This window comes from Cupressus sempervirens, chromosome 5 (assembly GCF_028749045.1).
Source record: "Cupressus sempervirens isolate cs-2001-9-10 chromosome 5, ASM2874904v1, whole genome shotgun sequence".
Lineage (NCBI taxonomy): Eukaryota > Viridiplantae > Streptophyta > Pinopsida > Cupressales > Cupressaceae > Cupressus > Cupressus sempervirens.
In genome coordinates, this window is record NC_143122.1 from 100,328,994 (window position 1) to 100,352,527 (window position 23,534).

General features: G+C 35.9%; 1 long non-coding RNA gene and 3 pseudogenes across 2 annotated transcripts; all 4 read right to left on the bottom strand.

Moving 5' to 3' along the window:
* Positions 1 to 984: 984 nt before the first annotated feature.
* Positions 985 to 6,319, bottom strand: LOC149554758 (wall-associated receptor kinase-like 22; annotated as a pseudogene).
* Positions 1,028 to 7,028, bottom strand: LOC149554759 (putative wall-associated receptor kinase-like 16 pseudogene; annotated as a pseudogene). The gene has a single exon (XR_016364439.1). The product of XR_016364439.1 is annotated as a putative wall-associated receptor kinase-like 16 pseudogene (transcript).
* A 153-nt stretch (positions 7,029 to 7,181) lies between these two features.
* Positions 7,182 to 8,297, bottom strand: LOC149554760 (wall-associated receptor kinase 3-like; annotated as a pseudogene).
* Positions 8,298 to 20,555: 12,258 nt separating this feature from the next.
* LOC149554761 (uncharacterized) lies at positions 20,556 to 23,206 on the bottom strand. The gene is made up of 2 exons (XR_016364415.1): positions 22,800 to 23,206; positions 20,556 to 21,356 (listed from the first exon to the last, which is right to left on the bottom strand). It is a non-coding gene; the product is annotated as an uncharacterized LOC149554761 (long non-coding RNA).
* Positions 23,207 to 23,534: the final 328 nt, after the last annotated feature.

Genomic DNA, 23,534 nt, shown 5'->3' on the forward strand with positions numbered 1-23,534 from the left:
GTTGTCAACAAACACACCTAAAACCAACCATGTACGAATGGAAGGTTATAGATTGATTTTGATTTTTTTTAAATTGAAAATTAGAAATAAAATAAATAGGTTTTCAATCTATTGGTGAAGTTGAATGGTTCTAAATGAGTTCACTAGAAAATAAGTCTTACTAATGTGCAAGGAAGACAAGGCTAGGATTGTGCTCAAAAGAAATTTTGACAGAATGAATACTTTTCAAACCTGAACTCTAAGCCGAAGAAATTCTGAATCTTCCAAAAAAAAAATTTGAAAAACACATATTAATTGAAATGGATAATTTAAAATCCTCCCCAAAAAAGCTCAACTCTATTTAACTTAAAATTGACAGATTACAAATATTAATATACAAATTCTGAAATCTACAACATTCTCTAACTTCTAATCATAAACAATTGATTGCCATATGTAAATACTCGAATCGCAAACATTACCCAACTTTGTGATATTGTTATCAGGATTTGAATCCTAATAACAATATCACAATTTGACTTGTGGAAATTATCTCCTACTTATCAATTGATGAGCTTAAGGAGCTTTCTAATGAATGGTTCATAAGGCACAAAACTTGGTGAAGGTTTTGCAAATGGGGTTGCAAGCTTTGGGTTTAACCATGGAGGAAACTCCGTAGTTAAGCGCGCTTAGGTTGGAGTAGTACTGGGATGGGTGACTTCCCAGGAAGTCTCGGTGCTTCACCCCTGTGAGCGTCACCTAGATCTAATGAGAGCTAAGTGTTCCATTTATTCTCATGAGAGATGGATTCATGTTGAATCACTGCTCATGAAACATGGGTCAATGAGTTTGACTCAAAATCACACAGTTAAATCTTGATAGCAATATCACAATTTGACTACTTGTGGAAATTATCTCCTACTTATCAATTACCCAACTTTGATAAATAAAAAGAGCCTCAAAATAGAAAATTCCACTTTTAAAAACTAATAAACAAGATATTCACTACACTGAGAGAAACTGCATACTCCAAAATAGACCATAATACTTTCCTTTCAACTCAATCTGTTAACGTAGCCTCAACATCTCAATCAGTGTAGTAAATGGTTCCTTTGATGTACTTCCAACTATAGATGGAAAAGTGTAACTCCTAAATTATTTTTTGGATATTCTGGTCTGCTCAAATATTGGATTGTCAGACTCTACACTGTTATGGAATTTTGTCCTCCTTCCACTGCCTCTTACCCACAAAAGTTCTTCCACAACCTCTTTCAAAGACGATCTTTTCTTCGATTCCAAATGAAGGCATTCTCTTGCCATCCTTCCCATTTCTTCCATTTCTTTTAGGTTTTCTTCCTACAATACTTTGCTATCCAAGATTTCTATAAGCAAGTTTTGATTAACTCTTGACAGAAAAAGATGAGATAAATTCCACTTGTCATTAGCTCTGTCTATGGAGATAGGCTTCAACGATGTTAGAAATTCAACTAGGACTACACCACAACTATACACATCACTTTTGTCAATGAGTTGGTATGTTTGGAAGTACTCAAGATCTAAGTAACCCTTTGTGCCCATTATATTTGTAGTCAGATGTGTGTTGTTAGAAACAGTGATCAAACACAAAATTCCCAAAGTCTACAACCTTGGGAGAGCATCTCTCATTCAAAAGAATGGTAGACGATTTTACATCTCGATGGAAGATGATGCAGTGCAAGGTAGGAGAATCCCCAAAGGAGATGTCCTAGCCACTAGCAAATAACCACACAGTGGAAGATAAATAACAATGAAAGATCTGATATCAAATCATAACTCTTTATTCATTAAAATAACTATTACATGCAATGTGTCGGATTGTAAGGCCTTCCTGGTTACGGCCAAATGCAATAGCAATTACAATAACAATTATGCGAGATCCCTCAAGATCCAATCCAAACCCTAGCTAGTCTAGACCTAGACACTGCTAGAAACCTCCAAGGAAAATCCAACTAGTACTTGCAAGCCCACCAAGAAATCTCCTTGTTTCTAAACGACAGCCACTAGTTTTTCTCACAAACTTGCAACTCCACCACAATCCTGCTATAAATTGCCTCACATTCGGCACTCTATCCACAAACTCAGAAAAAACTAGCTCTTCTACTTCCTCCTTCTCCCCAAGCTTCTACTAAGAAGAGATCACACCTTGAAGCTGCATTACAAATGCTCATATGCCTTGCCTAAATAGGCACTCACTACCCAAAATGTTACAAACACAACCAGTGTGGGATAAAAGGTAAATACAAATACTTTATAACAAATATTTAATTTCCACCCAAATACAACTAAGCATTGTTGTGAAGTTTTCACATCATTGCCCCAAATTTTGAGGACCCCTTTTTTCCCGATTGCCTTGGCAAAAAAATTTTACGTTGTCCAAAATTTTCAATTTCAGAAAAAAATTCGCCTTGGATACCTTCAAACTAGGAGAGAGGAGGTTAGATTTGTTTTTCACACAATTTTAACTTGATTTTTCGAAACTGGCAATTTTATCCTAAGGCCAAACAAATTTCAAAGACGACATTTTTTTTTTATCGTTAGAACAATATTTGGCAAGATAAATTTACAAATTTTGGATTTAGACAATTTATTTTGAAAATTGGATGTAATTGTATAATCTTGAGCATTTTTTCAAAATAATATTTTTTTAGATTTATTTGTTTCGGAATATTTTTTTTTTGGTGGAAAAAAATTATTTTTGTGATGGTAAAATCAAATTGAAAAATCAATTTTAGATTCTAGAGAAATGATTTATTAAAATTGCATTGCAAAATCGATTTTAGATTAAATTGCAAAAATTGGCATTAAATAGGTTAAGTTTGCCTTGAAAATTTTTAAATATTAATAGAAATTGAAAAAATTGATTTTGGCTTGCCAAATCCAATTTTAAAAAATATTTTAATTATTAAAACGTCATTAAATGAAAATGTTTAGCATCTCCAAAGCTTTATTAATTTTATTTTTGCAATTTTGGTCTTAATCAACAATTAAAAGTGCAAATTTCACTATGGGCAACATTAATTATGGCTTAACATTTAAATCTAGGCCACAATTGTGCACTAATTAATTTTTTCTCTCCTATAGGTGCTAGTCGGCTAGCTTGCAAGAATGTGTGGAGTTGGGTATAAGAAGGCTTCCCCCTCCCTTCGTTTTTCATTCCACAAGCAGGTCTCTTCCTTTCCTTGGCAATTTTGAGGCAGCCTTCTTCCATTTTGGCAATTTTTCTTTGCAAAGGGAGAACATTATCAAACTTAAGTGATTTTTGAAAGAGCAGATTTTCATGTTTGAGGTCTGATTTTTTTTCTTTCATAGAGAGCTATGATTTTTGCCCTAGCTGAAATTTGTTGAGCCAAAATTTGTGGAGCCGAAGTTTGTGGGGCCCAAATTTGTGGAGCTAAAATTTTTCCCTAGGTTGGACGATTTTTGTTGGTGAAGAAGTACATGATCAAGGACTTGATTTTGGTACATGCATGGACAATTTCAAAAGGATAGAATTCTGATTTTTCAAGCTAAGGCTTCATTATTTGCAAAAGGCCTAAAATTCTAAGGTTTGATCCGAACTTCAAAGAAGACTCAGTTATTGGTAAAGGCAAATTCAATTCATTCTAGAGTAAAAAGGTGATCCTTAAGCGGATTTCACTCCTTGTTCTTGTCTAGTTTTGTTTCTCTTGGTTCTTGCATTCATCATCCACCACTTCATCATCCCATCTATAAGTTGAAGATTGGAGAGATAAATGTAGAATCCATGATAGGACATTCAGTGAGGCAGAAATAAGCCAGACCACCCTAGGAATGAAGTTGGGAGATATGTGTAATCCATCCTAAGGTAATGAAAAGGCATAAATAAGTGGTAGTCCCAACCCTAGGTTGAAGATTGGAGATTGATAAGTGTAGTGATAGGACTTGGCAAGGCAAAAATAAGTTAGAATCCATCAATAGAAAGAAGGTTGGAGATCGATAAGGATAGTCCATATCACTTAGAAAGAAGGGGCAAAAATAAGTGTTTAGAATGGCAGATGTTAGTGCAAGCAAAAACCCTAAGGGAACATACACTAAGAAAAACAAAAAGGATATGATGCCCAAAACCACCTTCTTCTCAAAAATGAGGCGAATTATTGATACCAATATCGGTAGAGTGAACATGATACAGGTAAAAGATAGACTAAAGGAAGGAAAATCCCCCATGGCAAAGAGGATTTACAAGAGTGGCATTGTACACACAACCACCTTCCCTCCTACCTTGCCTTGCCCAGAATTGGGTATGGAATGTGCATCCAGGTTCGATTTTGTTAGTAAATCCATCATTTTTGACGATGGAAAGAGAGTGTTGGCCAACATCAATGGATAGGTGATCGAAGAAGCATTTAATATCTCTCAATACAAAAGTATGATAGTAGTAATGAGGGATCAAGCGACCAAGTCATTTCAAGATAACAAGGAGGCTTATTTCATGCATCTAAAACAAGATTGGCTAAACGAAGGAAAGAGGGGAGTCACCATATCATCGAGGCTCACAATGGTGGACTTCAAATCAGAATATAGAGATTTCATTGTGCTTCTCAACTAGATCATGGGCCTAGGTTAAGGTATGCAATTTGAAAACTTGGTTTACCACTTTATTGATGAAATTGCAAATGGTAAATGCAAATTTGATTGGGCTAGAATTATAAGTAAAAATCTAGAATTACAACTTAGGGCAATGAAAAACTAGAAGCAATTCCACAAGGGGTCCTAGCCCTTCTATTTGATTGCAAGCCGACAAAGGTTGAAGTGTGAGCTTTGGTAAAGAATGAAATTGGGTGAAGGGCAAGTTTGATTGAAGATTGAGATTCAAGAAGACCCGCAATTTCAAGAAAGAGCATATTAGTAGAAGAGGTTTGAAAATATTTGAGGTTGGGCAAGGCTTGGCTATTCATGCAAGCTAGCTTGGTTGGATTCGAATGGGAAGGTTGGAAGACTAAGAAGGTTAAAGAAGGCAAGAATAATGGGGGAGGTTAAGTTCGACTTCAAGGTAGTGGCCAAGAGCAAGGCTCTCAAGTTGCAAAGAAGTTCATATCCAGGGAAGCCATCAAGGCCAAGGCAAGTTTACCCTAAGTGCATGAAAACCTCATCCTTTCAGGGTTAGGACGTCAAGTACAAGCAAGTTTGAGTGGTGATGAGAGAGTTTCTAAGGACAAGCTCAAGCATCTAAGGCTTCACCTTATCTCGAGCATTGCATAAATTTATAAGATAAGGTTGGTGAGGTGGCACTTTCATGTGCATGCAATCAAATCATGCCAAGAGTCCTATGTTCTCACTGGTTGACAAATTATTGTAATTTTCTCATTGGCCCACAAAGTTGGTGCCCTCATGTAATTGGTTGAATAATGGTAACCCTAGTTACAGTTTGTAAGATATAATCTTGGCCCTTGATTTTGCCTCTTAATCTCGGCCATTCATTGTAATTTGGAGCCTCTATATAAGGCCATTTTGCTCTCATTTGTGAGAGAGTTATGTTGGAGAATTGTTGCCAAAATACTATCAAAATTATTCTCTATTCATTGTTGTGGCTTGCATGGTGGATATACATGATCATTTTGGTGTATTGCATGGTTCTCATCTCTCAAATTAAAGTAGGATTCATTTCATGTTGTTAGAGTAGAAGTAGATGGCTAATTGTATGGTGATGTTAGTGAATGTTTGATAGGGACCTATATACTAGGCCACTAGGGTCCTAGCAGCTTGTTAGGAAGCCTTGGGTGGTAATCTAGTCCAATCGCTCCCAAGTTCTACTTGCATATCATCTTTCTGCTTATACTTCAAGTTAGGTTGGAAGATAGGTGTCTGTGTGAAAATCCTAAGAATATCCCTTAGATCCCCGTCCATTTCCTAATTTCTCCATCCATAGGAGTAGTAGTAAAGAAATAAGCATTTAGTGGTAGGAGTTGTTGAAAGTGAAAGTAAGCAAGGAGAAAAGAACAAGTCAAGCAAGCCAAGTACCACCAAGTTATCTTCGAATGAATAACATAAACCTACCTACGTGATTATTAGCAAATCACATCGATATACTAAGTTAGTAGCCACAGGTGTAAGGAACATTGGAGTTATTCTCATGTCTTCATGAGTATTGACTTTTCAAGAGAGGAATTGTGTGTTTGATACTTTGTATCAGATACTTAATTGTTATATGTTATGTAGTGGTACAAAACTAACATCAACAAGCATCACTATATGGCCCAACAAATATTAAATGCATGATTAAAGGAAATGTCCAAAAACTTCTAGAATTCCACATACACACCTCGTCAAATGAGATGACAACCATTTTTAATTTATTTAAATATTTACGCCACCTATGCACCTTGAAAAAAAAAATTCCTTTTTTCTCCTTTTTTCTATTTTTTATTTTTTATTATTTTTCCTCTAATTTTCATCACTTTCTCTCTCCTCTTTTTTAAAAAATTATTATTTTAATGCAAGATGCTCCTGCATTAGAAAATAGGTTAAGATGCTCCAGAGTGTAGACATGACAATGCCTCTATTGTCTCAATTGCAATTTGCAGATGTGATGTCCATGGCAAAACCTTTTCTTTAGAGAGTAAATGTTCAAAAAGTGTTCCATTGGAAACAAATTCAGATACCAACAATGGAAATTTAGTTTTTATGGAGCATCCTAATAATTTGACTATGTTTCTATGATTAATTTGGGAGAGAATCACAACTTTATTAAGAAACTCATGGTCATCCTCTAAATTCAAAGCTTGTTTGGACTTTTTAATGGCCACAAGAGACCCATCCGACAGAATCCCTCTGAAAATAGTTCCAAAACATCCACTTCCCAACACCATTTCATTTGCATAATTATTAGAAGCTCTTTCTAATTCTATTGCAGAAAACATTTTGAGGCTTTCCCTACCCAATCTAGAAGTGATATGATGCTACAACAACTGATAATACTTGACCTCCACAAGCTTCAAGTGGTGTCTCTTTAGCCACCAAACCAAAAAAGATGCTGCTAAATAGATAACCACAAATTAAGAGATGGATCCTATATAATTTATAAACATTGAAATAAAATTAAAAACTGGCTATAACTATCTCCTAGTTACTTTCAAGCAAACAATTAAACTATCCTATGTGTGATATTTCCTTACCTATGATTGTAGGAAAGAGAACACGATCTAAACTTATATACGTGCATCTTGTCCCATTTTGAAATCCATCTCCTTCATAACCTGTTACACATGAACAATTGTACAAACCTAGAAAATTCAACCATACTCCTCCTCCCTCTGCTCCAACACAGCTATTCCATTCTTTATTGTTGCACTCATCTTTCTCTAAAAAGTCATCATCACTATGATTAAAAGCCATGAGATTTGAGAAACCTAAAAATGTGACAACAGTTACAACTTATAGTTATAATTAGGAGCCATGAGGTTTGAGGTTTGTACCTGTACAATCTGTGCTATTGAAGTAACCATTTCCTTCATATCCAAAATGACATCTACATACATGCCCCTTTCCAGAAGAAGAGTCAATGCATTATGCATTGATGGAGCATGAATATTTGGTCGTTCCTTCAGCCATGGAACAATTCTGAACTCTAATTCCCCAATTAATGCAGCGACCATAAGAAGCTTTCAAGAACTACATTTTCCCCCTGCATAGAGATTTGAGTAATTATCAGGATGCTTGAAGGTGGAGGGATCAAATATGGCGGAGAAACCACACTGGTTATAATTAATGTTGTCGGTTGGATCAGGTATGGGAAACACATCTCTGCCAATGAAATTTAAAGATCACAAATTATTTGGAAGGTTGATTTCACAGCAACCGTAATAGTAGTATGGTTAATCACTCTAAGAGTCACATTTGGACATCCACCCCACCTCTTCTAAACCATAAGAAGTGTAGGTATTGAATGTATTGCAGCCCACAATGAGGAAGCTATTGGATTTTGAGATAGTGAAAGGGCCATCTGAGGGTAGATCATAGTAGCTTTGCCCACTGTTGTTTGCTTCACATGATTGGGCGTAAATATTGAATGAGTTTATGACAAGGAAACCCGTGTAATCGATCTCCATAATATTATCATTAGAGTCGGTGTGATTACCAATACTAGTGCCATCAAGGAATGGGGCCAACCAAGGTATTCGGTAGTCTTTGTCCTTGCATGTGAGATGAAAACCAAGGTACCCACATGCTTCATTGTTAATCCAAAAAGGATAAATAACATTCATTGGCCCACATATAAGGAAATGAAGACAAATTAGAAAGCCAACAGAAACTCTAGAATGCATTTTCTTTCATATTGACATTTTCTTTTGAACAAACTCATCTAGGTAATCATCTCAACAAGAAGAAGAAATAAATAGCAGCTGAAGACTTTGTGAAATACTAAAAAGAATTCAAGATTATTTTATTGAAAGGATTGTGATACATGATGACTCAATGATGACAAGTCTTTATGATTATTTTATTCAAATGATGGTGGCTTAGGAAATAAAAATGTATTTCTTTTTTTATGGATATTAAGTCAAAGCTAAATCACTTTTGATTCGAGCTATGAACTAGTGAGAGGTCTATTGCCCCACTTTTCATTCTCGAACTGATTAGCAAAAGTGAGTTCTTGAATTTTAATGAAAGGTGAGTATCTTTAGTTTGGTTTGAGTCTGTGTCTAAGTCTCTTTAGGTTAGGAGGATCTCTATCAGATTTTCCCCTTTCTTCCTCTCCTCATTTCTAATCGGCCAGCTTTTCATTTTTTTTGAGTGATCTTGTAGGTAGGTTAGTGCCCAGTCTCATAAAGATTAATTCTTACTCATTTAGAGATCAACAACTTTCTACATCCATTTTTGGCATATCACTATTTGAAAAATTGATGCTGGCAGAAATTTGGAAATCGTCTTCTCCTCGGCGAGTTTCCTACCCATGAGGATGATTTCCTATAAAAGGCACTAAATGATGCATGCAAATCGCAAACATGCAAGTAACAAGGCACCCTGCAATGAATCATGTTTTTATTTATGATTATGACTTCCAAATATGGTTTAGATCCATTGTGGCCCTCATAATTGTACTTGGCAGAAAACTCAAAACTAACTTCTCCTTGACGGGTTTTCAACCCATGAAGTCGGTTTTCCAAAAAAGCAGTTTGGAATGAAAAGGAATGTTAAGTGGTCCTCGAGAAGGTCTTTGCATCTCATTTTAGATATTTCTGACTTCAAAAAGGGGGATGGACTAAAATCCAACTGAAAAGGAAACATTAGTGGAGAATCAAAAACTATCTTCTCCTCGACCAGTTTTCAACCCATGAGGACAGTTTCCCAAATTTCAAAGAAAAATCAAGTTAATGGTTGAGTTTGATTCGCAAGTTGTATTCAGAACATGTCAGAATGATAATAAAGAAAAGCTAACCATTATAGAAAAGAAACAATAATTAGGATCTAACTTGGTGGACATTCTCCCACAAAGTACTCCAATGGTAACTCCCGCAAACTTAAAGGAAAACGGGAAAGTAAGTTATGGAGATATAGAAAGTTACCGTTGAGCTCAATGGAACAGTGAAAAAACCTCTGGATGTTTGTTAAACTCTCGCATTAACTATTCAATGGGTATCTCCTTAAATTCATGTGTGTGGCACGAATTCTGAAGATCAATGGATGAATTGAGGCTCCCATATATAGAAACATAAATAGTTGAATATGTTAACGTGCATAATTTTATGAAAAGCCAATGACTATTGCATTAGCCATCCCTTTCACATTCTCATTTCAAATCTTGTTATTGAAATCATGGCAACCAGGTTTGCAGGTTTTGATGGATTGACTGGGATCAAATCCCAATTGTAGAATTTCACAAACACTTCTCTTTGCTTCTACAACATGTAGGATTTTCAAAAGAGGGTAAAGTCTAACTAGATTCACCCCATCACTGAGAAACTCTAAGGACGTGGGTTGGTCGAAACTGCTAGTTTTTCGATTGTTGGTCAAGCCTTGGAGCTAATTTATGAATGTATACATCATTACAACCTAGAGACAAGGTAGATTGTGCTATCTAATGACACAATGTTGATTTCAATTGATAGGCAAACTGTGGTAAATTGCCTCCGCGTGCCAAAATGGGAAGAATTCTCAAACTTGACCTTTGGGGGAGTCATTTCTAAGTTCTCCACAAAGAAGATGATTTGGAGGAAATAAATCACGCAGACGTGGTTCTAGAAACCATGAAGTGCTAAGAGTAAAGTTCCTAAAACCTTGTTTGGGACCAACCTCAAACTAGAGATTATTGATATTTTGGTTCTCCTACATAGGTTGAAAGGTGAGGTAGAGGATTTGAATTTTATTGAGCAGTATTTCTTTTTAGTACAAGTCATTTGCTCTGACACTCAATACATTGATTAGGCTCAAGAGGTAAGCGAAATTATATCCAATGCTCTCCATGCAACCAAATTTTATAATGTGTTCTACATGTCCTCTTTCCTCATTTATATGTTGGCCTCATTGCAACTATGGCCAGGCCTCCCGAGAATAGAGAATTTTCCTGATGATGTGAAATCTTACGAGTTTTATCCATGCTTACAGTTACAGAATAGTTATGCAGAGTATGTGAAAGTAAATGATGCATTTACCATGAGGATTCGCAGGGCGCTATAGGGATGTCCAGAAAGGAGATTCAGTATTGAAGCCATGGCCGCCATTAGATAATTTGGGAGTTATTTCATTCAATTCTTATCTTTCTCTTATTTATGTCTTGCAACTTTAATGGCTTCCCCTTGAAGCTACCAATGTATCCTAGTGACATGCTCGTGTTGATCAAGATTGTGCGGCAAGCTATTCAAGTGAACATATTGAGTGGGCACTTGAAGAAGAAAGGATACGAATCCCCCATGAAGGTGGGGACTTTCAACTGGGATACTCACTTCGATGCCAAGAACATGTTGAAAGTATTTGAGATGAAGTACAAGTTGGATATGTACGAAGTCTTGAGGCCCATGTTTGAACCAAATGGGTATGCCAGAGGTGTTCTGCAAATAGGAAATGTGATAAAACATATCACCACCATTGCAGATTACTGGGCCAACTGCAAGGATGAGTTTGAGAGTCATGATCAAGCCTTCACCAGATTAATGGATGATTAGGTGAAGATGTACAAAGTTGACATTGATGTAGAAGGGGTGGAGGAAGATGGCTAGAATATGTATGGTAACTCTTACCTAACCAAGCTCAGAGGCACTCCAATAAGCTCAAAGCCTTACGAAGACACTAGGGAAGAGCTGGATATAATGATGGCTCGAATCTACAAGAGGACCAAAAAATGGGTCGAATGGACCACAACTCAGAGTAGTCGAAGCAAAGGCATCTCTGCTCAAGCTTCCCCAAAAGCAACAATAGCTTCTTCCTCTTAAGGAGGTGCATCAGGTGCAAACTTATCTATTACTCAAGGGGCAACACAACAATCAGGTGGAGGTGATCAACCTCCCGACAAGAGCATTCGTCTTGCCAAAACTTGTCAGGATGGTTCTCTGTCAGTAATTGGAATTGCAACAAAAGCTGAGAAGAAGGTAGAGGAATTTAAAGATAGTGCAGTCACAGTAGCTCTCTCACCCCATAGCAGTCTGATTCCATCTATGAGTGATGCACTACTCCTACCAAATAGTCCCCAAGTACAATTGGTGGATCTTAGAGATGGTGGACATAGTGAAAGTGAGTCTACTGAGTCTGATGAAGCAACACAAAAGACTACAGAAGCAGAGAAAGGTCCTAAATCTTCAAAGCTCATTTCACAGGCCCCAAAGAATCATCTCTTTAGCTACAAAGACATTGACCCCGGTCAAAAGAAAGATGATTAGTATAGACACACTCGAGACTGCATCCAAGGTGATTGGTATAGAATCATGGCTAGAGGACACCTTGGATAGAAAAAGGAAGAGGAAAGAAGAGGGAGTTCCCAATAAAGAGACTTTATCTCAAGCTATTTTCTCTAGATCAACATTGAGTAAAATCAAGAAGCAGAAGACCCTGTCAATTCTTGGACAAGATCCTGAAACAAGGTATCTAACTATGGAGATTGCCAAGCACACTAAAGAAGGGAGGATTGAAGACATGTTTGCAGATGATTTTGCCTTGCATTTTGTAAGTCTCGGAGAGAATTTAGGCATGACACCAAGGTGGGCCTATGGAAGTCAACAAATGATGTGATACAAGGACAACTTGAAAGCCTTAAGCTAGATAAAGTCAAAATAAAGGCGAAGATTCATGAACTTAATTGCTTCATCAGGCAATTAGTCACCCTATTGGCAAGCATCTTAGGAATGCCAAGCATTGGTGATCCTACTACTACTGACATTCAAGCTCTCATCTCCTAGTTACAAGAAGACAAGCAATCATAGAACAAATCAACAATTATAGAACAAAGAAAGTGGAGCAGAAAACTTAAGTCTGAGGGACTTGCAATCATACAACAAATCGGCAATGCAATACTGAGGCTCGAAATAGAGAAGGATAATATCTTAGCTAATCGAGCTATTCTGGCAGCAGAGAAAGTCAAGAGTGAAGACTACATTTTCTTACTAAAGATGATTATTCCCATGAAGGCTAAGAAAGCTATAGAGGTAAAGATTCTACCTAGAGGATATGAGCATTTATTTGAATGGCTACAAAGCATGCAATTCAAATCTGAAATGATCTTGGCGGCAAAGGAAGGACTGAAGGAAATACAAGCTAAAGTTAAAAAGGATCAAGACAGAGACCATGAGTTATTAAGAGACCTACATACAGATTCCCAAGCTAGTGGAAAAGGAAAAGGGATAATTAGAGTGGTGGTCATGCAAAAGAATTTCTCCAATTATCTAGATAGCTTAATAGAGATATCTTTTGATCGCTAAAACAAAGTGTTTGAGCTCCAAAAACTTAGCGGATGTATACACATGGCTATGGAGGAAATATTGGAGCAGTCGAATGTCGTCTAAGATCTAGCCAAAGAGCATTCCAAGTGGCTCTTAAGATATACAAATGTCCATGTTCATATACATGAGGAATTGATTCCAATCATTGTTGTTGCCAAAGCCTATAAGGCGAAGTCAGAAAAAGGAAAGAAGGTGAAGTGATTCTTATCATGCTCTTTCACATTTTGATGTGATGATTGTAACTAACAAATTGGCTCCTTGTCATTTGTCAATTTTGAGGAGATGAACCAATTTGAGTCCCATTTTGTAACGGTCATCTAAAAATCCTCTATGTATCTAATTGAAAGATTAATACAAGGTCGGCTAATTTTTGGTGTGAAATACTGTTGATGTCAATTTTTATACCACATAACATATTAGTAATTGAATATCTGATACGGAGTATCAAACACACAATTCCTCTCTTGAAAAGTTAATACTCATGGAACATGAGAATAACTCCAATGTTCCTTACACCTATGGATACTAACTCAATATATCGATGTGATTTTCTGGTAATCACGTAGGTGGTTTTACACTATTCATTCAAGGATGACTTGGGTTTTTGGTGAGATGGTGATGATTTTGTATGAGTGCCAGGTGATGTTGATAGTGATAGTGATGGTGGAGGGTGTAGCACCAGATAATATTGATGGAACTAGAAGGAGGCAATAATGGCTCTAATGACTTCTACATTCTTAACTTTCTTAAAGTTAAATCTGACTACTCAACTACTTGTTATTCTACTCTTATGAATAGAAAGATTAGCAAATGGATGAAGATTGAATCTTATGAAAGCTAACTAGTGGCTCCACCTCCATAGATGCAATGATTCAAAGGAAAAGAGAATTAGTTTACCACACAAGGCTCCCTAACAAGCCGCTAAGATGCTAGTGGTCTAGTATTGATCCCTATCAAACATCTACTAATGCTACCATGCAACTATCTATCTATTTTACTCTTAACAATTTGAAATGCAACCAACTTCAACAACTTGAAAAAAAATTTTACTCTAACTATTTGGAAGTAGAAACCATGCAATAATACCAAAGGCTCTTAATCACCATACAAGTCACAACAATGAGAAAGAAATAGCGAATTTTGGCATTATCATTGCAACAATTTTTTTTTACCATTATGAATGAGAGAAAATGGCCTTATATAGAGGCCAAAATGTACAACCTATGGTAGAGATAAAGAGGCAAAACCAACGATCCAGATTGAATCCTAAAAACCCTAATTAGGGTTGCCACCCCATTAGCAAATGAAAAGATGCCACCTCACCAATGGACCAATGAAAAAAGTGAAAAAGTAGCAACCAATGAGAAGGCACCAAAATGGTGGTAAATTAGACACTTGTCCTACCCTAGAAGAAAGAAAAATTGCGACTTGGGCTTACATCAAATGATCTTCTAATATAACTCTCCCTTTTTCTTTCATTCGTTTAGCTAATGCAATGAACTTAGCTAGCCTTTCGTTGACTTCTTCCATGGGAGAACAAGGTGTATGCTTTATCTTGAGCTCAATTGATTTCATCACGCTACTTGTTGCTTGTAGCGCATTCTCATGGTCCTTCTCATACTCTTTTGCAAATATGATAAAGGCATTGAGAGAGGAAAGGTTGCCTAGATGTTTCTTCTTGATAGAAACATTTCCTAACTCATCCAATCTTGACCCAAATTCTGCCTCATTGACTTTCTCCTCTTGTTTCGCTTGAATTAACGTCTTTGGCCTCTAGGCCCAAATATTTTCAAACCATTTCCTCCAAATTTGCTCTCCTTGAAATTCACTCTTCTTTGAGATTCACTTTACAATTTTCACTACCTCTAAATCAAATAAAAGAGGTAGGACCCCATGTAGAATTGCTTTTGATTTTGTACAATCCTAAGTTGTAATTCCAGGTTCTTGCTTATGATCCTAGCCCAATCAAATCTTCTTTTCCCTTTTCAATTTCATCAATAAAGTACATCCAATTTTCAAATTGCATATCTTGAGCTAGGCCCATGATCTAGCTGAGAAACACAATGAGATCTCCATATTTTGATTTGAAGTCTGCCACTATAACATTTGATTACTTAGTTATGCCCTTCTTTCCCTCATGTAGCCAATCCTACTTTAGATGTGTGAAATAGGCCTCCTGGTTATCTTGAAATGATTTAGCTGCCTAATCCATCATCACTACTGTCATGTTCTTATACTAGGAAATGTTAAATGCTTCTTCAATCACTTGCCTACCAATATTGGACAACACCCTCTTCCCTTATTGATGGATTTACTAATCAGATCAAACTTGGATGCACACTCCATAACCAATTCTGGACATGACAATGTAGGAGGAAAAGTTGTTGCATGTACAATTCCACTTCTGCATATTTTGTTTGCCAAGGGGGATTGTCTTTCCTTTAGTCTGTCATTTACTTATATCATGTTTACTATACTGACATTGGTATTTGTTATTCGCTTCATTTTTTAGAAGAAAGTTGTTTTGGGCATCATATCCTCTTTGTCTTTCTTAGCGTTTGTTCCCTTAGGTTCTTACTTGCATTAACATCTACCATCTTGTCAACCTATGATGGGATGGTGAACTGGTGGATGATGAATGCGAGAGGAACCAAGGGAGACAATGTCTAGACAAGAATGAAAGAGAGAAATCCACTTAAGGACCCCTTTCAACTCTAAATGATTTGAAACTACCTTTACCAATAGCTGAGTGTTTTTCTTGGAATTTAGGATTAGACTTGAGAATGTCAAATCCCTTGCAAACCTTGATGCCCTAGTTGGAAAAGTCAAAATTTAGTGCTCTCGAAATTGTCCATGCATGTGCCCGAAAAAATCAGACCTTTGATCACAATAACCTCCTCCAAATAAAATCACCCAAATTAGGGCAGAAAATGCAGCTCTTTAGCAAAATCAGATTTTACAAAAAATTGCCTAGCAATGGAAAGTTTCAGATCTAGCCTAGAGAAGCCGCAATGCATGAGAACTTTGCCCTTTAATCATGAAAAATCGCCAATATAAAGTGCAGATCGCCAAGCATAGGAGATCCCTATCATGAAGAAAAAACACCAAAAAGAATACCAATCTGCCATGTTAGTTCCCAAAACTGCAGATTGGAAACCCAAGAGCCTGCCACTTCTCCTGTAGGGTCTCTCAATCAAATTTTAGCCAATGAATGGAAATCGCTTAGATTCCCCTACACTTCGGGCTCCGCTACACCCAGGCGGGTAAACTTTCACCTTGAACACTGACTACTCAATTCAAGGGTTTTCTATAGCGAATTTAAACTATGCCAGTTCCTCGGCTAGCAAGGTCCTTGAACTCAATCAGAATGAAACTGAAACGTTGGATAATGGCTAAATGTTTTGAACAATTGAATAATAATAAATTTGATGCTTGTAGGAGGAATATATAGATTTTCTGACTTCAATAAAAAGACCAGTGCCTTTGCTCATCCGGGCGATTGAGTCAACTTCAGTGAACTTTTACATACAACTTCATAATGTTCAATGCATTTGTACTACCAACAATTTTGATAATCTAGATGCGATAGACCAATTATAATGCAATCTTAAATTAATCCAAATTGAATTTTAACTCCACTGAGACAAACTGGACACAGCTGTGGAAACAATTAAATATTTCACAACACCTATGATGATCAAATTTAAAGTGCTTAATTGACCATGTCCACTTATCTGATAACAAAATCATATATAGAATTTTAAAATATAATTATGAAGGACGATTCATCTGATGTTTTAAATCTCCACGCCATTAAAGGTAAACAAAAGACATTTTATTTTATTTTATTTTTAAAATGGACTTTATTACAAAATCATAATATTGCCCTTATCTCTCCTTACAAAATATATAGATACAAAATATGCTTCTTTTTTAGAGAATATAAAGTGTTACGATGATCCATAGTCTTTATTTTCATTTGAGTATCTCCCTATTTATATTTTAATGAGATAGGGATGTGACTTTTCAAAGTGAAAAGTCATAGTATTAAAATAAATGATTGCACCCTTTTAATAGTAATTATCCTTAATCCTTTGGTTAACAAAAACCTTTAGGGGACAATTATTATTGATTCATTGGCGATCACTTTGTAAATTTTAACTCCTGCAATGAGACTCATTTCTTCATAAATTTAACTCCGATAGATATAAGCATTCTGAGCACTTGCGGAACTTTTCTTATCAACATTTGATTGCTCTAAACTTTATTACTATTATGTTTTTATTAGACATCACTCCATTGATGCTTTTCATCTACTGTAGCCTATGGTCCTTGATGATGAGTATTTTGAGTTTTCCCAAACACAGTTTTTGACTGAGATCGTAATTGTTTTAATTTTTTATTCCTTTATTTATCGAGTATGATTTTTTCGAAGATGCTTCATCTGTATTTTTAAATCGCAAGGCTTTTACCTTAATCCACAGTACCTCTAGTTGTCTTTAATACTTTTATGTCTCTTCATGGTGTTTGTGCGACTTTCAACTGGTTTTTTCTTTTATCGGATTTGGATGGCTTCCTTCTATATTGTCATTATGGTGCTCCATTATCCCTGCCTTAAATTTGCAATATCAATCCTGTTACGTAAGGCTTCTCTGAGTGGTCACATTGAAACATCCTTTACAAGATTTCTTCATGGTAGATACAGAATAACCATCAGTAATTTTGCAAACAGAACGTAATTCTTTATCTGAAAGATTAAACAAGCCATCATTCTCCAATAAATTCCTTATTATCCTTGATATGGCTTCTGTAGCATTACATTTGTATGATGTGCCTGTAATTTTGTTGTCACTTTATACTGACAGTATTTTTCACACCGGTATTCTCAGGATCAGATTGGACCATCTGCTTGTTACAAGTAATGAAATCCACACCTCCTTCGAGATGTGCTTCTGCATCATGCACTTCATCTATAATCAAGTCACCATCTAATGAGCTTTCAGAATCAGAATCATTAGAGGAAGATTCAAAATCATTGCTTGAGCTGCTAGTGGAACTACTGGATTTGATGCTGGCAGTTGTCACTTCCTTGGAATCTGCGAGCAATCTAACAGGCTCTGAAACTTGCAAACGTTCTACTCCTAGTCCTCTCTCTCAGATAATTGCTCACAAGAATCTAAAGCTCCCATAAGTTATTGTCATTGAAACACTCAAGATCAACCTCAACTTCATCATCACACTGGGTAAATCCTGTATGCTTCTTTAGGAAAGTATACACTTGTTCTAGCATGTTAACAAATAACTCCTCAAGATTCTTCCTAAGCTTTGCCTTCTCAGTGAATGACATTGGGGTCCTGCATATCTCAGCCTTGGGTTTCTGATTAATCTCAAGTTTCATGCTTACTTCTAGTGTAAATGCAAACTTGGCCATAACTTTCTTTTCAGCAACAAAGGAATACACAGTTCTAATAGAGGAAAGAGCTTGTTTGGCAATGTTGTTGTCCTTGTTATACTCTGCATGCATCTTTCCAGCTGCACCTTAATACCAAGTTCCAAGTTTTTCCTTTATTCTGCACCATGAACATTTTGTGGTGTTACAATACTCTCAAGAAGTTCATTGGTTGCAAACATTTCATGATCTCCAGCAATTTTACTGTCTTTTTGTATTTCTTGGGTTGGTTTCGTAGAAATGTCAATTAAATTTTTATTTGCAGTATCATTCATATCCATCCTATTATGATTAGTGTATTGTAATCTCTCTGTTCGCCCAGCGGCTTACAATTTATTATTCTGGGCTCTTGCCAAATTGATATGTGCCTGAAATCTTGCACATTCTTTCTAGTCTTCATTTTCTTCATACATTGCCAGTGTTTTATCAAATTCTCAACATTATTTCTTAAATAGAGATCTAAATTTTGCAAAAAAATTGAGCTTCATCATGCCCTTTCAAAATCACTTAGAGGAGGAGAATACCTGCCTTTAGCCAAAAATCACTTAAGCACCAAAGAGGAGAAGTGAGGAATGAAGAAATAAAGGGGAAGAGCTTCCCTCTTATACCCCATTTGCCTCTCCTTCCTAACTGGCCGACTAGGACCCTAGGAGCAAAAAAATATTAATTAGAACACCAAAATTGGCCCCCAATTAAATGCTTAGCCAAAAATTAACTTTGCCAAGATGAAATTTACTTTTTCAAATTGCCAATTAGAGCAAAATTGAAAAAAGAAAGTAAACAATGCCTTGGGGATGCTAAATGTTTCCATTTAATGATAATTTAGCAATTAATATGTCATTAAAATCAGATTTTGGCTAGCCAAAAGCCATTTTTTAATATTAAATTACCAATTTCATTAAAAGTTTAAAATTTTCAAGGCAATTTTAATCCATTAAAAGCCAATTTTTTGTAATTTAATTCAAATTGATTTTGCCAAGTAATTTAATTTTTTTTGACAAAAATAAAATCAGTTCTAGAGTCTAAAATCAATTTTGAAATTTGATTTCATCTTCACAAAAGAATTTTTTTTCTCTCACCAAAGAAATTCAAGATTTTCCAAAAACCTAAATCTAACAAAATTTCACCTTTTGAAAATTATTTAAATTTACACAATTATATCCAAATTTTCAAAAGAAATTGTCTGGGTACAAAATCTACAATTTTATCCTGCCAAGTGTTGCTCTTTGAAATTTGTTCGGCCTAAGGATGAAATTGGTTGTTCTAGAAAATCAAGTTGAAATTGAGTGAAAAAGGACATCACAGTAAATCAAATCCCTCCTAGCCTGAAAGCATCCAAGGTGTGAAATATTCAAATTTGAAACCTCTGGACCGAAAAATTGTTAAAGTAACCAAAAAAAAGGGGTTCCCAAAATTTTTGGGGTAATGGTGTGAAAATCTCACAACAAATACTTGATATTGCAAAGACAAATTGAGGGTATTTTGTATCAATCATTTTCTATTCCATTTGTTTTTGCTTTTGTTTTATGTTTCTCTTTTGGGTCTGAATTGAATCAAGGAATGAACATAGTTTTATTCCTCTGTTTTGAAATAGCAAACCAAAGATAATAAGTATTGTTATTGAAAGTTCAAGAGAGATACATTTTCGTGCTTTCCTTTTATGTTAGTCTTTTCCTTTCCTAGAGCTAGAATCTTGTTGATATCAGTTTAGTTGTAGATAGTATTCATTGTTGACTTGTTAAACTTTGTGGATTTATAAGACGTGTGAATCCACAAATTTGACTAATCCTAAAATTCGAATCCTCGCCTAAGTTGGTTCTTGTTTAGGCCTAACTTGGTTCACCTTTCCTGTTCTTGGGTTAAGAACATACCCCATTTAGAGTTAGAAACAAACATAATTCATTGTGAATTACAAATACAAAAGGGAGCTATACCTAAGAATTCAGAGGGAGTTAGTCACTTAGTACAACTTTCCAACTGTTGTAATCAATTGTTGTTCACAAATATTGGGCATCCAAAGAGTAAAAGGAAAGAACAATCTGTTTACCAATAAGGTCAAAGTTGAATTGTTTTTTACTAGAGTAATGAACCAGAGAGACCACATCCTCAATTGTTTGATGTTATGCTCAGCATAGATCTAGCTATGAAGAAGAAGAAACAAAACGCATAACATGCAGTGAATACCAAAAAAAGACAAGACCAGCTGAATGAAAACTAAATCTCAATTTCCATTGATGATGAAAAATGTTAGAATTACAATATATAGAACACCATAATTACAATAAAAGAGGTGAAAGAAACTCAGTTAAACTAAACTTCAATGCATGAGCAGTTAATAGAAACGTATCAAATGTTTGCATGCAAAACTACCGAACAGAAGGAAGGCATAACTTCCAGTTAAAAAACATGCAAGCTAACATACGTGGCTAAGTTGGAATTAAGCACACTAACACTTTGTCTCCTTGTGCCATCTTAATCTTCTTTCTCCACTCTCTCCTTGTCTTTGAGCATTGTCTTACCTCTCTGTCACTCCTCTTTAAGCAGGCTGATCTCTCCATCCTTTTATCCCTCCTTATCTCTTCAACCATCTTATCACTCCATCTCATTTTTATCTCTCCAATTAGCTTCATTAATCACTCTCCTTAAGTCTCCCAACAACTCTACTCTTTCCACCCTTATTGCTCCAACACTATTCCTTATTTCTACAAGCAGCTCCCCTTATCTCTCCACAGCTCCGTAGCTCTCCAAATAGCTCCCCTTCTCTCCCCTCCCCTATGACTCCCCTCCTCGACTTTTCGATCGCCCTATGACTCCATCTCCTTTTTCCTCAAGTCTGCTTATCACTCCAACCTCCTTATGTCTCCGGATATCTCTTGATGACTCCCTATCTTATCCCTCAAAATCTTCTCATGCCTCCCTCCCTCATTTTGCCGTTCTCATTTTCACTCCACCACAACCCCTTATTTTCTCCACTCTTATCAATCCTGGCTATCATTCCCTGGCACCTTAAGCAGAAACTCAAAAAAAAGAAGCCATTTTCAAACTTGCTGCCAACCAATAAATTTGAATTTCACAAAATAATATACTCATACAGATCTCCACCTCTACAGAAGACACGCGAATAACAGTATAATCAGAAACCCCTAAGCATAAAACTGTCACCAAAAAAAGCCCCAGAAAACTTAGGAACCACCAAACAAGGCACAGAATAATCTCTTTGATCTCACTTCCTGCCAGCTTATATTTCCATCATAAAGCAGCAACTCAAAAGAAATGAATCCATATCCAAACTTGCTGCCAATAGTCATCTCTGTCTTCTTTACGAATTGTTTACAATTAGATTTTATTACTTGTTGCCAATACTCCTCTATGTCTTCTTTTTGAAATTCTATACAAACAGGTTTTATCACTACAACCGAGATCATAAAGAAGAGCAAAAAGAGAATGGAAAACTCCTGCCAAAGAGGGAAAATCCCCTTAAAAAAAACACTAAAAACTAACCATATTCAGCCACAAAGCTGGCCGCCAGCATAATAGAGCTGTAAAATTCTTGTACATAACATGCCCTATCAGCAACTCAGAAATTAAGGGCCGCCAGAGACCTCTCTTGACTCCAACATCTTTAAAGCAGGGTTTCAGGAGAGGGACTACAGGTCTATTTTTAAGGTTCAGAAGTTCTGTAGGAATTTTTTTGGAACACTAATCTTTTTCTTCAAAATAGGAGTCTTACAGGTGAAAATAAGGTAGGGCTGAAATTGTCCCACCAGCTAAGAAAGAAATTCAGCCATTTATTAAAAAAGACATATTATTCTCACCAAAACAAAAACAAACAAAGAATTATCACAAAATAAAATTTACAATTTTTTCAGAGGGGTCAAACTTCTAAGATGAAGCACACTACCCCAAAAAATCATAACACAGCTCCTCTTACAGTTTTCCAATAAAAAAAAATTCAGACAATCCGACTATATTTTTAATGAAGCTAACATCCATAGGACATTTTGGGGTGATTTTCACAAACTGTGCTGGAAGAGCTAAATATCATACAATCATTTCCATGTTGAAGTGAAAAGAGTAGAAAGGGGTTGTAGATGTTAGTAAGAGTTTGTTAAGGTGTCAAATGCTTTAAATTATCATTGTATTTGTTGTGTTTGAATCCCTCTGCACCACCCCAGCCTAAAACCATCCCCAAAACAGGCACAAAGGAACCTAGAGGGCCATCACCAGCCACTCCTCACCTCCAACACCAGCGGGACTAAGATAGAGAGGCGGAAGAGAAGACAAAACCCCAGGTCCAACAAGACTAAACCCATCACACAAACATCTCTGAAAAACATAAGCACCCAAGCCCAAAAACATGACGAGGAAGAAAACAACCCAAATAAAATGCAAACGTGGGAAACAGTCACAGCCATCAAGAACGTCAAAAAATAGTGTCAAAGAGATACCTATAAATGCAGCTACAACTGCCGAATTTGGCTTAAAAAAACCCCACGGCTCCACAAGAGGCACACCAGGGATTGCATCATCCAGAAAACAGAGACCAAAACCCCCAATTGTAGAGGATGAGCCATAACGGCATCAAGGGAAGCCTGAAAACCCCAAAGCAGACAAGATCTTAAAAATTTCTACTCCTTCCCGTCCAGCATCACAGTAATAACATGCAGAAAAGATGTAAGCTCTGCAACAGACGGGCGATTCCATTAAAATGCTTCCCTTTCTCCAAGCCATAATGCCCTGCTTTTTCTCAAGTTCTCCCGTATACTTCAGACGGCACGGCACCGGCTACGGTGCAACTTATTTGCACCGTGCCGTTAGCAATTTCCGTAAGTTCCCTTCCATCTGTATTGTATTGTACCGTCCTCACTAGCTATTGATTTGACAATGGGGTATTGTTTGTTTTTATAATTTTTTATGTGTGAAGTATGAAATTTGAATAATATTTTTTATATAATGTTTTTATAATATAATTGTAATATAATTTAATAATATATTAAATATTTCAAATAAATTAATTTGAAGAATATTTTTATAATATAATTTAATAATATATTAAATATTTCAAATTTATATAAATAAATTTATATTATTAAAATTTCTAATATTAATATTATTAAACTTTAAATAAGAATATTATTATTAAACTTTAAATAACAATATTATTATTATTATTTTAAAAAAAT